Raw genomic sequence first — 11,965 nt, 5'->3', positions numbered from 1 at the left:
CTTGAAATCATTATCATAAATGTGAGTGACAATGCTGAGGATGATGTAGAGCAATCTTACGGAGGAAGAACTTGTAGTGACTGCGATGTGGAATCAACTTATTTGATAAATACTCATCAGAGACTACCTCCTTCCGATTATAGAGATTTGGTATTGGTAGATGGGTTGGCTTGCTGCCCTATATGTTTGGAGGATTTAAGAGACAATGGTGATAATAGTAGCAAAATTTGTAAGCTCCGGAGGTGCAAACACTTTTTCCACCTCAATTGCATCTGTCAATGGTTAGAATACGGAAACTCGAAAACATGCCTATTTGCAGAGTTGACATCCTTCAATGGTGACTTCTTTACGTAGTAATGCTAAAATATGTAAAAAATTGGAACCGTGGGTTTACAATTTTGAAAATAACATCTTTGATGTTCGAAGTATTGACCACAAAGAATGCCACCCCAAAAAGGTTTAGCTGGTAGCCTGGGATGGGACACCAGTCACACCACATATTTTGATATTTTATTATCTCTTCAAAATTTGTTTGAAGTTATTTTTTTTTTTTAAAAACATTTTAGTAGGAATTTAAAAACTGGAAGAAAAAAAAGTGTATTATGTTGTAGTAGAATAATAGGGAAAGGTAAAGAGAGAAAGAGTTTCTATTCATAACAGTAATAGGGTTACATGGATACAATAACATATATATACATGGAAAGGCAAATCCTAGTTGGGCCACACATCTATGGGCCGTAGGCCTACAACACTGCCCCTTGTGCGGTCCAACATAACTTCACATGCAGTACTTCACGTATAGTGCTTCGAATGTAGTTCTTCAAATATTGTTCTTTCCTTGATGACTTGTGCCGAAATCAATTGCCTCATTAAAACTTTGACAAGGAAAAACCCAGAGGGATAAAACCTTGGTATAGCTCTTCACATGTAGTACTTCACACGTTGTCTCGTATTTTACATGTAGTTCATCACATGCAATACGATCTTTAAAGATCGACGCGTCTAAGTTAATTGCCTCGTTAAAACTTCATCAGGGAAACCCAAAGGGACAAAACCTGAACTAAAGAAAAAGAGCACAATATTAATTAAACTTAGAACATAGTTGGATGCGTATATGTTGCCTCATTAAAACCTGGACAAGGAAAATCCAGTGGGATAAAACCTTGATGAAAGGAAAAGAGTACAACGTGACAGATGCAAGTAAAGGTAATCTGTTGCAGATGATCACTTTGCTCCGTTGAAGTTAACTAGTTGCTTCACAACTTCTAAGGAAGAAAATCCTCGTGGAAAAAAAATAGCCTTAGCTAGGAAATTACATTCCCGGTGTTTGTTGTTGTCTCATTAAAAACCTTGTCGAGTGACAAAACCCTGTGGGAAAAACTATTCTCGATCGAAGGGAAAAAGAGTACAACATAGCTTCAATTTCGAAGTAAAATATGTCGACATCATATCATTGGATCCTCCCCCTGATGTCGGCATATCCCCCTGGGTACTTTCAGAGTTTTTCCAGACAGTTCCTTTAGTCATGTACTTTTCGAAACTGAATTTCGGTAATGACCTAGAAAATAGTCTACTATATCTTCCCCTGATTACTTTCGTTGTAAAAGAGATTATGGTTCCTTCATAATCAACAACTTTTGGGTTGCAGTTCCTTTAGCATTTTTTTTTATGTCTTTGCAGGGATAAAACAAACTCATGTCAGTGGTTACTTTTAAGTATATGATTATGTTCATTATACCATTCCAATGACATTGCTTCAGCGCATGAGCTATATCTAGCTAACAAGTTCACTGAGGATGTAACATTTGGTCGAGTACATTATGCTAAGTACAACAGTGCGTCTATTGCACTTAGATAGGGGAATTTCATATCCCAACACATCTTCGTCATCTTTCTTTAGACGAAATGGTCATTTACTTATTTTGTACTTCAACTAATCATGGGAGTGCTATCAGGATGCATGTCTTTGTTAAATTTCCTGACAACTTAAGACATATGCAAACTGGTGGAATAATATACCACAAGCTCAGTATTCGGTCGAGCTTTCCCCAGATTTTTCATCTCAAATTCGGATTTCAAATAGCTCTTAAGGTCTCTTATTACATCAAGAGTACCCATCATGTCTGTACCATCGACATAGATAGCTACAATTGGAAATCAAGAACTTTCTTGTGAATACGCAAGGAAAAATAACTTACTTTTCTATCACCTCCAAATAAAATAGTCACTTATACGGGTATACCACATCCGCCTGATTGCTTCAATTTATAAGTGAGTGTTCTATCTAACTGTAAACGCACTATGTGGTTTGAGTCACTTGATTTGGGAAAAAAAAGGCAATCAAGTACTTTAGTAAATATATACTATCTCTTGATTATTTCAGAGATACGTAACAACCATATACATATGCTGCATTTCAAGTCCTTTTAAAATTACCAAGTTAACTAAGTAGTGGAACGCTATAACATTCATTACTAGAGGACGATTCCAGGGCTTTGTGAGAAACCTCGCGCCACAAGGCGAGTCTTGATACTTTGAGACTTCATTCTTCCCACTGTGCTTTATGAAAAATAATCATGTATGTCTCATAGGCTTTACACTTGGTTGGTTAGCACTACCACACCAAATACTTGGTTGTATATTTGTCAAAAAACCAAGTTCTACCTGGATTGTGTAGGCCAAATATGCTCTTTGTTGACATTATAATAAAAAGCATGGTTCGATCTCATACTGCTCAATTTCCTTGAGCAACTATATATAAAAATAATCATTAATATGCTCGCACGATCTTTCCATTGACTCGTGTGTGTTCTTATAATCCTTTAGGATTTCATTGTTCTCTAGAATCATTAAAATTCGGAGCGTCCTCCAGTTTTGATTCTTGGACATAGTTAGAGACAATCAAATGAGATGATTTCATTAATGATACAAATTATAGGTTGTGCCTTACTCATCTACTTCCTTTCTAGGTGAGCATGATCGAACCTGGTGGTCTCTCCATCTTCCTTTATGGAGCCACGGCCTCAACCACACTTCCACTAAGTGTAGTTGCAACACCTTAGTCTATGGTGTATATCCTTTATTGAGGATTCGTAACCTTGCAGGTAGGTTTGCAGCTGGTATGTCTGATCATCACTTTAGCGACATCAGTGTAATTCTCAAAATCGATTATTCTTTGTCACTTCACATTTACATTTGTGGAGTATTAGAATCAATATGAGACACAATGGGAACACACCACGAAAATTCATGTCGTTCCCTTAACGACAGGAAGATTGTCTCATTAAAATGACAACCCGCAAATCTAGCGGTAAGAGATCTCCTACCAAAGGTTTTAAAAATGCGGATAATTGTTGGAAATTCTTGTCCAACATAGTCACTTAATAATTTTGATGACACATCATACTACGATGTGGAGTCTTAAGGGCACATATATAGTGCAATCAAAATTGCGTAAGAACAAAAAAATGTCAGGCTTACATCCAGTTACCAACTGGTACGCAAAAAATGTTTGACCAATTGTGGGTCTAAAACGAATAAGTGAAGATGCGTGTAATATTGCATATTCCCCAAGCAGTTAAAGGTAGGTTTATACGCATAAGCATGCCTTAGGCACCATCTGTAACCTTTGATGATAGCCTTTGCGAGACCATGGGGTATAGGATGCTCTACATTGATCTATTAAACATGCAATAACCATCAAGTCCTTTTGATGTGCACTAGCTAGCATTTTCAAGGGGTGGTGAGCCCGTATATGTATAATATGCGCTAGTATTTTTCCAAACGCAAAACTTCTTGGGAACTATAACTAGTCCAAAATGTCAAAACATTCACCAGAGCTATAAGTCACTTTAATAGTCCGCATTTTGCATGAATATTTTTCTAAATTTCACCTTGTTATCATATGGAGTGTTTACCATTTGCATCTTAGGATGGTCTCGATCCTGTTTTACTGAAGACTTTGTAAAATGAGTGATATGCTCTCTTACTTAAAAGCATAATGGGAGAGGGAAGGGGTTGTGCATCTAGTACTTTAGAAAACACTTATTGAGAGATATGGTGTTACTTCGCATTCTGTCAATCTTTTTCTCGTCCGCTCAAACACAGTGATGTACGTATGAGTCCTTTTAAAACAAAATATCATGTCACAACCAAAGTGCCTTTATGGTTTGTCAAAGTCTGTATGAGTCAATTCCCAACATTTCATCGTCGGAGTCAATATGGGTTCAATAATCCAAACATTATAGTGATTTTCATTTCACTAGAATGACTCATTAATTTCTCTAAAGTATGTTTCCTTCCAAATACATTAGAGGCTATAAAACATGCAATCAATTATATTCTCGTCATTGTGAGTTTCCACATGATTTCTACTTGCATATGTTTCTTTGGAATTTAACAAGGTGTGATTATCTCTCGGTGCATGTAGAGATTTTGTGACGTCTTTGTTCTATCTTGAAAACAAATTTTGAGCAATGTTGCGATGATCCAATCCTTGTAGTTACATTATAAGGAAATTGCTCAACAACTAATTTAAATTCCTTAAGAGTTTCGTGTAATCAGTGGTGTGACCTTATTACGTAACAAAAGAAACTCCATCTCATTTACTTTAGAGTGTTACCGTTCATGAAGATGATATACTTTTCATCATAATGTACGAATGATCCTTATAACTCAAGTACTTTTTAGTATATCTCAAGTTCTTTGAGTATATCTCAAGTACGAATGATCCTTATAACTCAAGTACTTATGGAATGAAAAGTATTTTCATTCCATAAGTGCAGACAATGAATTTAATTCTTCGCAAAAAAATTTCTTTATTTTAGCCAATGAAATATATGTCAAACTATCATGTAGACAACTCTTTTTGGTATGAGTCAGATTACATCTTTTTCCCATTATAGATAGATACATTTACTTTGTACCTTTACTACTAGAGCAAGAATTACATCTCTGACTCATGGAAACTTTTGTGAGTATCTTCCACAACACGTGAGGTGTGCCTTTAATTACAATATATCATTGTCAAAGTTACTAACTCATTATAGTCTAACAAGTGGATTACATCCAACTGAACATTCAAGTTTGGGGGAAAATGAATGTTTTGACAAACTTCCTCCAAAGCATTACATCGTCTAAAGTTAATATGTCGCCATGGAAATGTTGAAGGTATGGCTTTCTCTTTGAAAGGTGTATCTTTACAAGTTAAAGATTTTTATGACGAAAGTATTATACTTGTGCACACAAACTTCCACGTCATGGACTCTTCAATGGTGCTCAAGTACTTATGAGTTCAAAGGATCAAATTAGAGCCGAATTTGTTTAGTCAAAGTCTGGTCAACTATCTGGTCAAGACCCGGTCCATTAGATTGACAAGGTCATGTTTAATGAATATAAACATATATGGTCCACTATATATAAAATATTCAGGCCCATTGATAAGTTTGAAACTATTAGCAAATTAGCCCTGAACATATCGTTAACCCTAAAAATTGACAAAGATTTTCTTTCAACTGTTCTGATCGACAGACAAATGCATCATCGTCCGATCATAATGAAACTTTTACAGTAGATTCATCATAATGTTTATACAAACATATTAAAATTTCAAATGACATCCAACGGCAAGATAAAAAGATATATATGACGCCGTATGACTGTTCCGATTCACGTTTCTGTGGACACAGTAGGAAATATCACGTGCTTTGGAGTACTTTCCATGGTTGGATCTTTATGAAATTTTTACATTATTTCTATGAGGATAACATATACCACATATAAAAATTACAGAATAATCCAACGGTAAAAATTATACGAAACTTAGGTTTTTCGACGCTGTTATAATTAGAGTTTTCTGAACGAAGACGGTTCTACTAAAATCAGAATTTGGAGGTTGCATCATATTCCGATTTGATTGAAATTTTAACAGAGTAAATAAAGACTAATTGGGTTGAACATACTAAATTTTCATGAAAATCTAACAGTGAAATCTCTATGTTTGATAATCATGCTTTCGTGGAACCCTAATATATACTATGAAATGGAATTTCTTTGTTCAAAAAAAATACCTGGTAACGCATCCATGGGAAAAAATAATCAACCGATCCAATCTAGCTCTGCGGTATAGCTTCGGACATGATAACGTGTTGTAGTGGAATAATAGGGAAAGGTAAAGAGACGGGGAGTTTCTATTCATAACAGTAATAAGATTGCGTGGATACAATAACATATATATACATGGAAAGGCAAACCCTATTTAAGCCGCATATCTATGAGACGTAGGCCTACAACATATTATATAATATATAGCCCTAGATTATTTTGAGGAAGCCCTCAAATGGCCAGGACAGGAAACTCAAAATCCAGCGGAAACCAGACTCGATAGTCAGGACCGTATGAGTGATGCTATGTTGACAACCAAATATACCGGGTAAAATCCCGTGGATTGATCGTGTGGCAGAGGTGGGAGAGTTCTCACCGTCAGGATGGTAAAGGCTCATGTGGGTCCCGGCAGCATTATTGGGACCGTATATCACATTGTTTCCTGCTCGGTAGTTCTTTAAATGAAGCTCCAAAAACACGGGTTTTACATTAAATGAGCTTGAATTTGAATATTTGCTCTATTATCCTTCAAAAGAAAGAAACAGAGAACAGAACTGCAAAACAAAAGGCAGGGATCAATTCTCTCCTGATGTTAATAAGATTACCTTCTCTTGTTCTGACAATTAAATAGACTTCATCCTCCTGATATTTTGCATCATCGGCCCTGGTATTGGGACTTGGCACACTGTGTACAACCATGTTTCGATCTATCACACCTGCTTGAGCTGATGGCTGACCATGGACCTTGAACAACCTTCTAAATAGCTTCTGCTGCTTCTTTATTCTGCCACAACACAGGAACAAAGTACATCAGTTGACAAATCAATATGATGGCACAAGTGAATAATCACAATATCATTCGAGACTTCACAATACAAGTACATCAGGAACCCTGAATAAACTGTAAGAAAGTGAAACTTTACTGCGTCAAAAGATACTATCAAGATTTAAGCCACACGCGTTCACAGAATGAAGAGCCTGACTCTGCACTGACACAAACAAATTAACCAACTTGGCCCATCAGAGTAACTATGACAAAAGAGCCTCATTTGGATGTCAAACGACTCAAACCCATAGCTTTTGCTAAGTATTCATCACAAGGGCATAACTAAGAAAGCGAGCATCAGCAAAAAAAAAACAATATGATGGGGAAGAACTTGAATAATCATAATAGGATTTCAAGAATAAATTGCAACAAACTGATACTTTCTATGTCAAAAGGCATTATCAAGGTTAAGCCTTTCACTAAGAAAGCGAGAATCAGCAAAAAGAACAATGTGATGGGGAAGAACTTGAATAATCATAATAGGATTTCAAGAATAAATTGCAACAAACTGATACTTTCACTGTAGCCATATCTTGAAGATGACATGATGATATCAATAAAAAACATCAATCAGAAGTCCGTGCTTTCTGTCCTAATTTTGTAAGCTCGGTATTTAAATAACAATCAGAGTGGTCATGACAATTTTCAATCTCTCTTAATTCAAAACTTTATGCACCTAACTAGCTAGTCAAGATCCTGTTTTAATACGACTAAAAGACAGGGTTCCAGGAGTCCTTTATGTGGTAATGCATCAGGAAACTCCGCAACATCTATTTTGAGACTGATTTCTAAGAGTTAAGAACAGTGTGGACAAAAAAATTTCAGATGATATTGGTAATGATAACATTTTAAAATGGATGCAGGGAAAATTTAATCCAGTGTGGTGGATGGTCTTCATAATCCCTCTCTTCATATGCCAACTAGATGCCATTTAAAGTCACATATCCGACAGTAAAATAAATAACCAACCTTTTTCATTCAGTTTCAGTTTTAACTAACAATACAAAACAAATCAGATCCCAGATTTTGTGATTTCTAATGTCCTACATGGTATCATTCAATTTTATTGTATTTGAAGTGGCTATGAAAACAATCAACAAGCCATCTGTTTTCACCATTATCATATCACAGATACGATACTAGTTAGTTTAGGAACAAATAAGTTGATGAAGACAGATGGCAGCACATACATGCTTATAAGAAATGGAGAGCAACTTTCCTAAGCCTTACACATAACATTAAATAGTAACTTGCCCCATCAGAGTAACTATGACAAAAGAGCCTCATTTGGATGTCAAACCCATAGCTTTTGATAAGTATTCATCACAAGGGCGTAATTAACAAAGAAAGTACACCAATATAATGGCAGAACGTGAATAATCACAATATGATTTCAAGAATAAATTGGAACAAAATGACACTTTCCTAGGCTGCAAGGCATTATCAAGGTGTACGCCTCACACACGTCAACACAATGAAGAGTGTCACTCTTCCCTAACAAAAACACATTATAAACTAACTTGCCCCATCACAAGGGCATAAGAAAGATAGTGAATAAACTACAAACTCTAATGTGAAGCATACAAGAGCGCATGTGGGAGCGTATATATAGGTTTAAAAACTAGATTCTAGAACAAAGACGAAATTAAACAAGTTGATATCAGATACCATAAACCAGGGTAAAATCTGCAATGAATTTCATAACAGGTAAACAAAATAAACTTATATATTATACAGAAAAGCAGTGCATTTATACCTCACCCAGTTTGCAATGATATTGAGGTTCAGAAAAGTAAGAAACTCCAAAGTTCCCATTCTCTAAATCAAACTGAACCTGAAAACCATTTGAGCATACTCAGCTCCTCACTGATCTCTTCTGCAAATCTGCATCATAATGAGTAAATGCAGCGTCCAGAGCCTGCACCATTGGTTGAACTAGGAGAGAAACTTGATGCCTAAAATCTGGTTGTGCAGATTCCTTAACTCCCTGCAGCTTGGGATAGATATCCACCATGGAGTCCTTCAGTCTCCTTACCTTGGTATTAAGGTATGTTGTTGTAATAGGATACGATGACCAGAAATGCTTCAACAATTCCTGAATGGATATCCAATAGTGCAGTAGCTTCTCTTTAGTTTTCTTCGGAAATATATCCAGAATGTTTTCCTGTGGATTCTTCCCAAGATTATATTTGGTACTTGATAGCTGCTGAGAAGATCCAATAAGAACCGTACTAGCAACTTCTGGCTTAATTAAAGGATCACTCAATCCTGTTACTTTCATCTCAGAGATTGACTTTCTTAAAAACCCATATGCTTGCACCGTGTTCACATTACAATTGATTGTTTCTGTATCTCCTAGGGCTTTGAGTGCATTAGCTTGTTGAGAATCGAAGTACTCCCGTGGGTCCTTAATAAGAAGAGGTGCAAATGGAAGGTTATGTGGTGGTTGAAGATCTTCAATCACAGCCATTCGATAAGCCCTTTCCAAACGATAGTGATTTGCCTTCTCATCAGATATTTGGGCAGCAAAGTCAGCCTTTTTGGACTTGCCAAGTGCTTCTGCTACAGTTCTTGTGTCCCCTAGACCCATATCCAAAGTCCGTCCTTCCAAAACAACTGCTGCATGTCGGTTAAGATCTTGTGCCAGAGTCCTCTTATACTGGTCATATTCGGAATCAGTAAACTCCTTGGATCTATCACGATAAATTCCATGATCCAGAAGATGTATGTAATCGTCCCCTTCATCAGCTTCCATATCTAAACTTGGATCAACACGCCTGATCTTCTGGGGAGCTTCACAGGCTAATATTGCATCCTGCTTCAAGAAGACAGCCAGCTCCTCATCTTCAGCAGCTTCAGCCGCAGCAGCAACAGCATTTTTTGTTCTATGGAGAAACTCTGCTCTACAGTACTTCGTCCAAAAATCCATTTCAGTCATCTTGCTCGGGACAAATTTCAGAAATGCCTGGTGAACAGCTGGTTTTTCAGTGAAAATCTGCTGAATAATCTCTGGAGTTAGGCTGAAAGTGACTTTGTTTGTCCGGCCATCTGTCAGTGGCCTGACATCCGCAAGCATTGCACTTTTGAACCCCAATCACTGTTTAGACATCTTGTTGACATCAACAGCAAGCAATTTCTTTCGTGTGGCCCAGAATTCAGCTTGGCGCAAAACACCACCAATAACAAATTGCTTATGAAGCTTCTGCAACTCGCTATTTTCAGCTAGCAGTTTCATCCGAAGCTCCATTTCTTCTGGACTGAGTTGTTCATCATGCAGTGTAGTTGCAGAATTCTCAGAATCCACTTTGGCATCCAGTGCAGATGATTCCATTGCTTGGATCTTTCCAAGGACCTTTCCAACAAAATCTTGGCATATATCACGTTCAGCAAATTTATTGAACTCAAATGTGTAACTTTTACCACTCCCAGTTGTAGGTTCCTGTATAAGCATTAGTAGCGCTTGTTTTTGGCTAAATCTCTGACGTTCAATGGATCTAAACCCAACATTGAGTCTTGCAGATGGCTTACGATCATCAGGCAAGAAATCAAGTTTGTCCTCTGTCATAGTTAGAACTCCTTGAACACCAGGATCCTTGACACCATTGTTCTTATACCTAGCACGCATAACTACCTGACCGCCCGCCATAGTTTTTGCACCAATTTAACAATGTTGACTTGAAGATTCTGTTCAAGAGAATGAATTCAAAAGTTGAATTAGGATTAAAAGCTTATTTCAATAGGGTTTTTCTCATGCTCTGATGCTCAATTTTTAAATAAAAATCAGAGTGGTTATGCCATTTTCAATCTCTCTTAATCTATAACACCAAAAGACAGGTGATACAAGTGGGTTTTGAAGCAAGAAATGAAAGAAAGAAACACAGGGCAAACTGCAAAACAATAGGCAGAGTTCAATTCTCTCCTGATGTTAATATTGAGATGTTAATAATAAGATCTACTTGAAATATACATCAATGGTAAAAATTACCTTCTCCCGTTCTGACAACTGTTACATAGACTTCATCCTCCCCAAATTCTGTATCATTGACCCTGGTATCAGAACTTGGTACAGTACTGCAGCCTTGTTTCGATCTCACAAACTTGCTTGAACTTGGTACAGTACTACACCCTGGTATCAGAACTATGAGCCTTGAACAATTTTGCAGTCGTGCAACAACCTTCTGAATCTTGCTTCTTAACTCTGCCACAACACAAAAACAAAAACAAAAAAAAGTAAATCACTAAACAAATGAACATGAAGGCACAAAGTGAAAAATCACAAAATGACTTCGAGAATAAATTGCAACAAAGTGAAAATTTTCTATGTCAAAAGGCATTATCAAGGTTTAAGCCACACACATCAACACAACGATACTGGCAAACACACATTCAATTACTAACTTGCCGCCCCATCAGAGTAACTATGACAAAAGAGCCTCCCTTGGATGTGAAACCCATAGCTTTTGATAAGTATTCATCACAAGGGGCATAATTAAGAAAGAAAGCACACCAATATAATTCCAGAACCTGAGTGAATAATCGCAGTATGATTTCAAGAATAAACTGCAATAGAGAGACACTTTTCTATGTCAAAAGGCATAACAAGGATTAAACCTCATGGATAAACACAATGAGGAGTTTCACTCTTCCCCAACAAAAAAACCACATTGAAAAAACTGAGTTGCCTTGCCCCATCAGAGTAACTATGACAATAAAAAGCCTCACTTGGATGTCAAACCCATAGCTCTTGATTAAGTATTCATCACAGGGGCATAACTAGGAAAGATACTAGACAAATTACAAACTCTAGTGCAAAGGTAATAGTTGTTACAAGATATCTTTCTTTCCAGATATAGATAGGTTGTTACTTTATATCTTGTGTATATTCTTGTACATTTCTTCTTGACCAAGTTAGGGTTATTTCCTGTTTTTGTATCTTCAATTCTTCTATATAAGAACAGTCTTATGTAATTGTATATGTACACTTAATTCAATCAATCTATTTGATTCAGTTTAATCTATGCCATGACAGTTTCTGTC

General features: G+C 36.6%; 1 pseudogene; it reads right to left on the bottom strand.

Moving 5' to 3' along the window:
• Window positions 1-6,678: 6,678 nt before the first annotated feature.
• Window positions 6,679-11,121, bottom strand: LOC113285436 (annotated as a pseudogene).
• Window positions 11,122-11,965: the final 844 nt, after the last annotated feature.

Source organism: Papaver somniferum, chromosome 6 (assembly GCF_003573695.1).
Source record: "Papaver somniferum cultivar HN1 chromosome 6, ASM357369v1, whole genome shotgun sequence".
NCBI classification, from domain to species: Eukaryota; Viridiplantae; Streptophyta; class Magnoliopsida; order Ranunculales; family Papaveraceae; genus Papaver; species Papaver somniferum.
The sequence above is the reverse complement of the archived record's forward strand: the minus strand, read 5'-3'. Positions and strand labels throughout refer to the sequence as shown.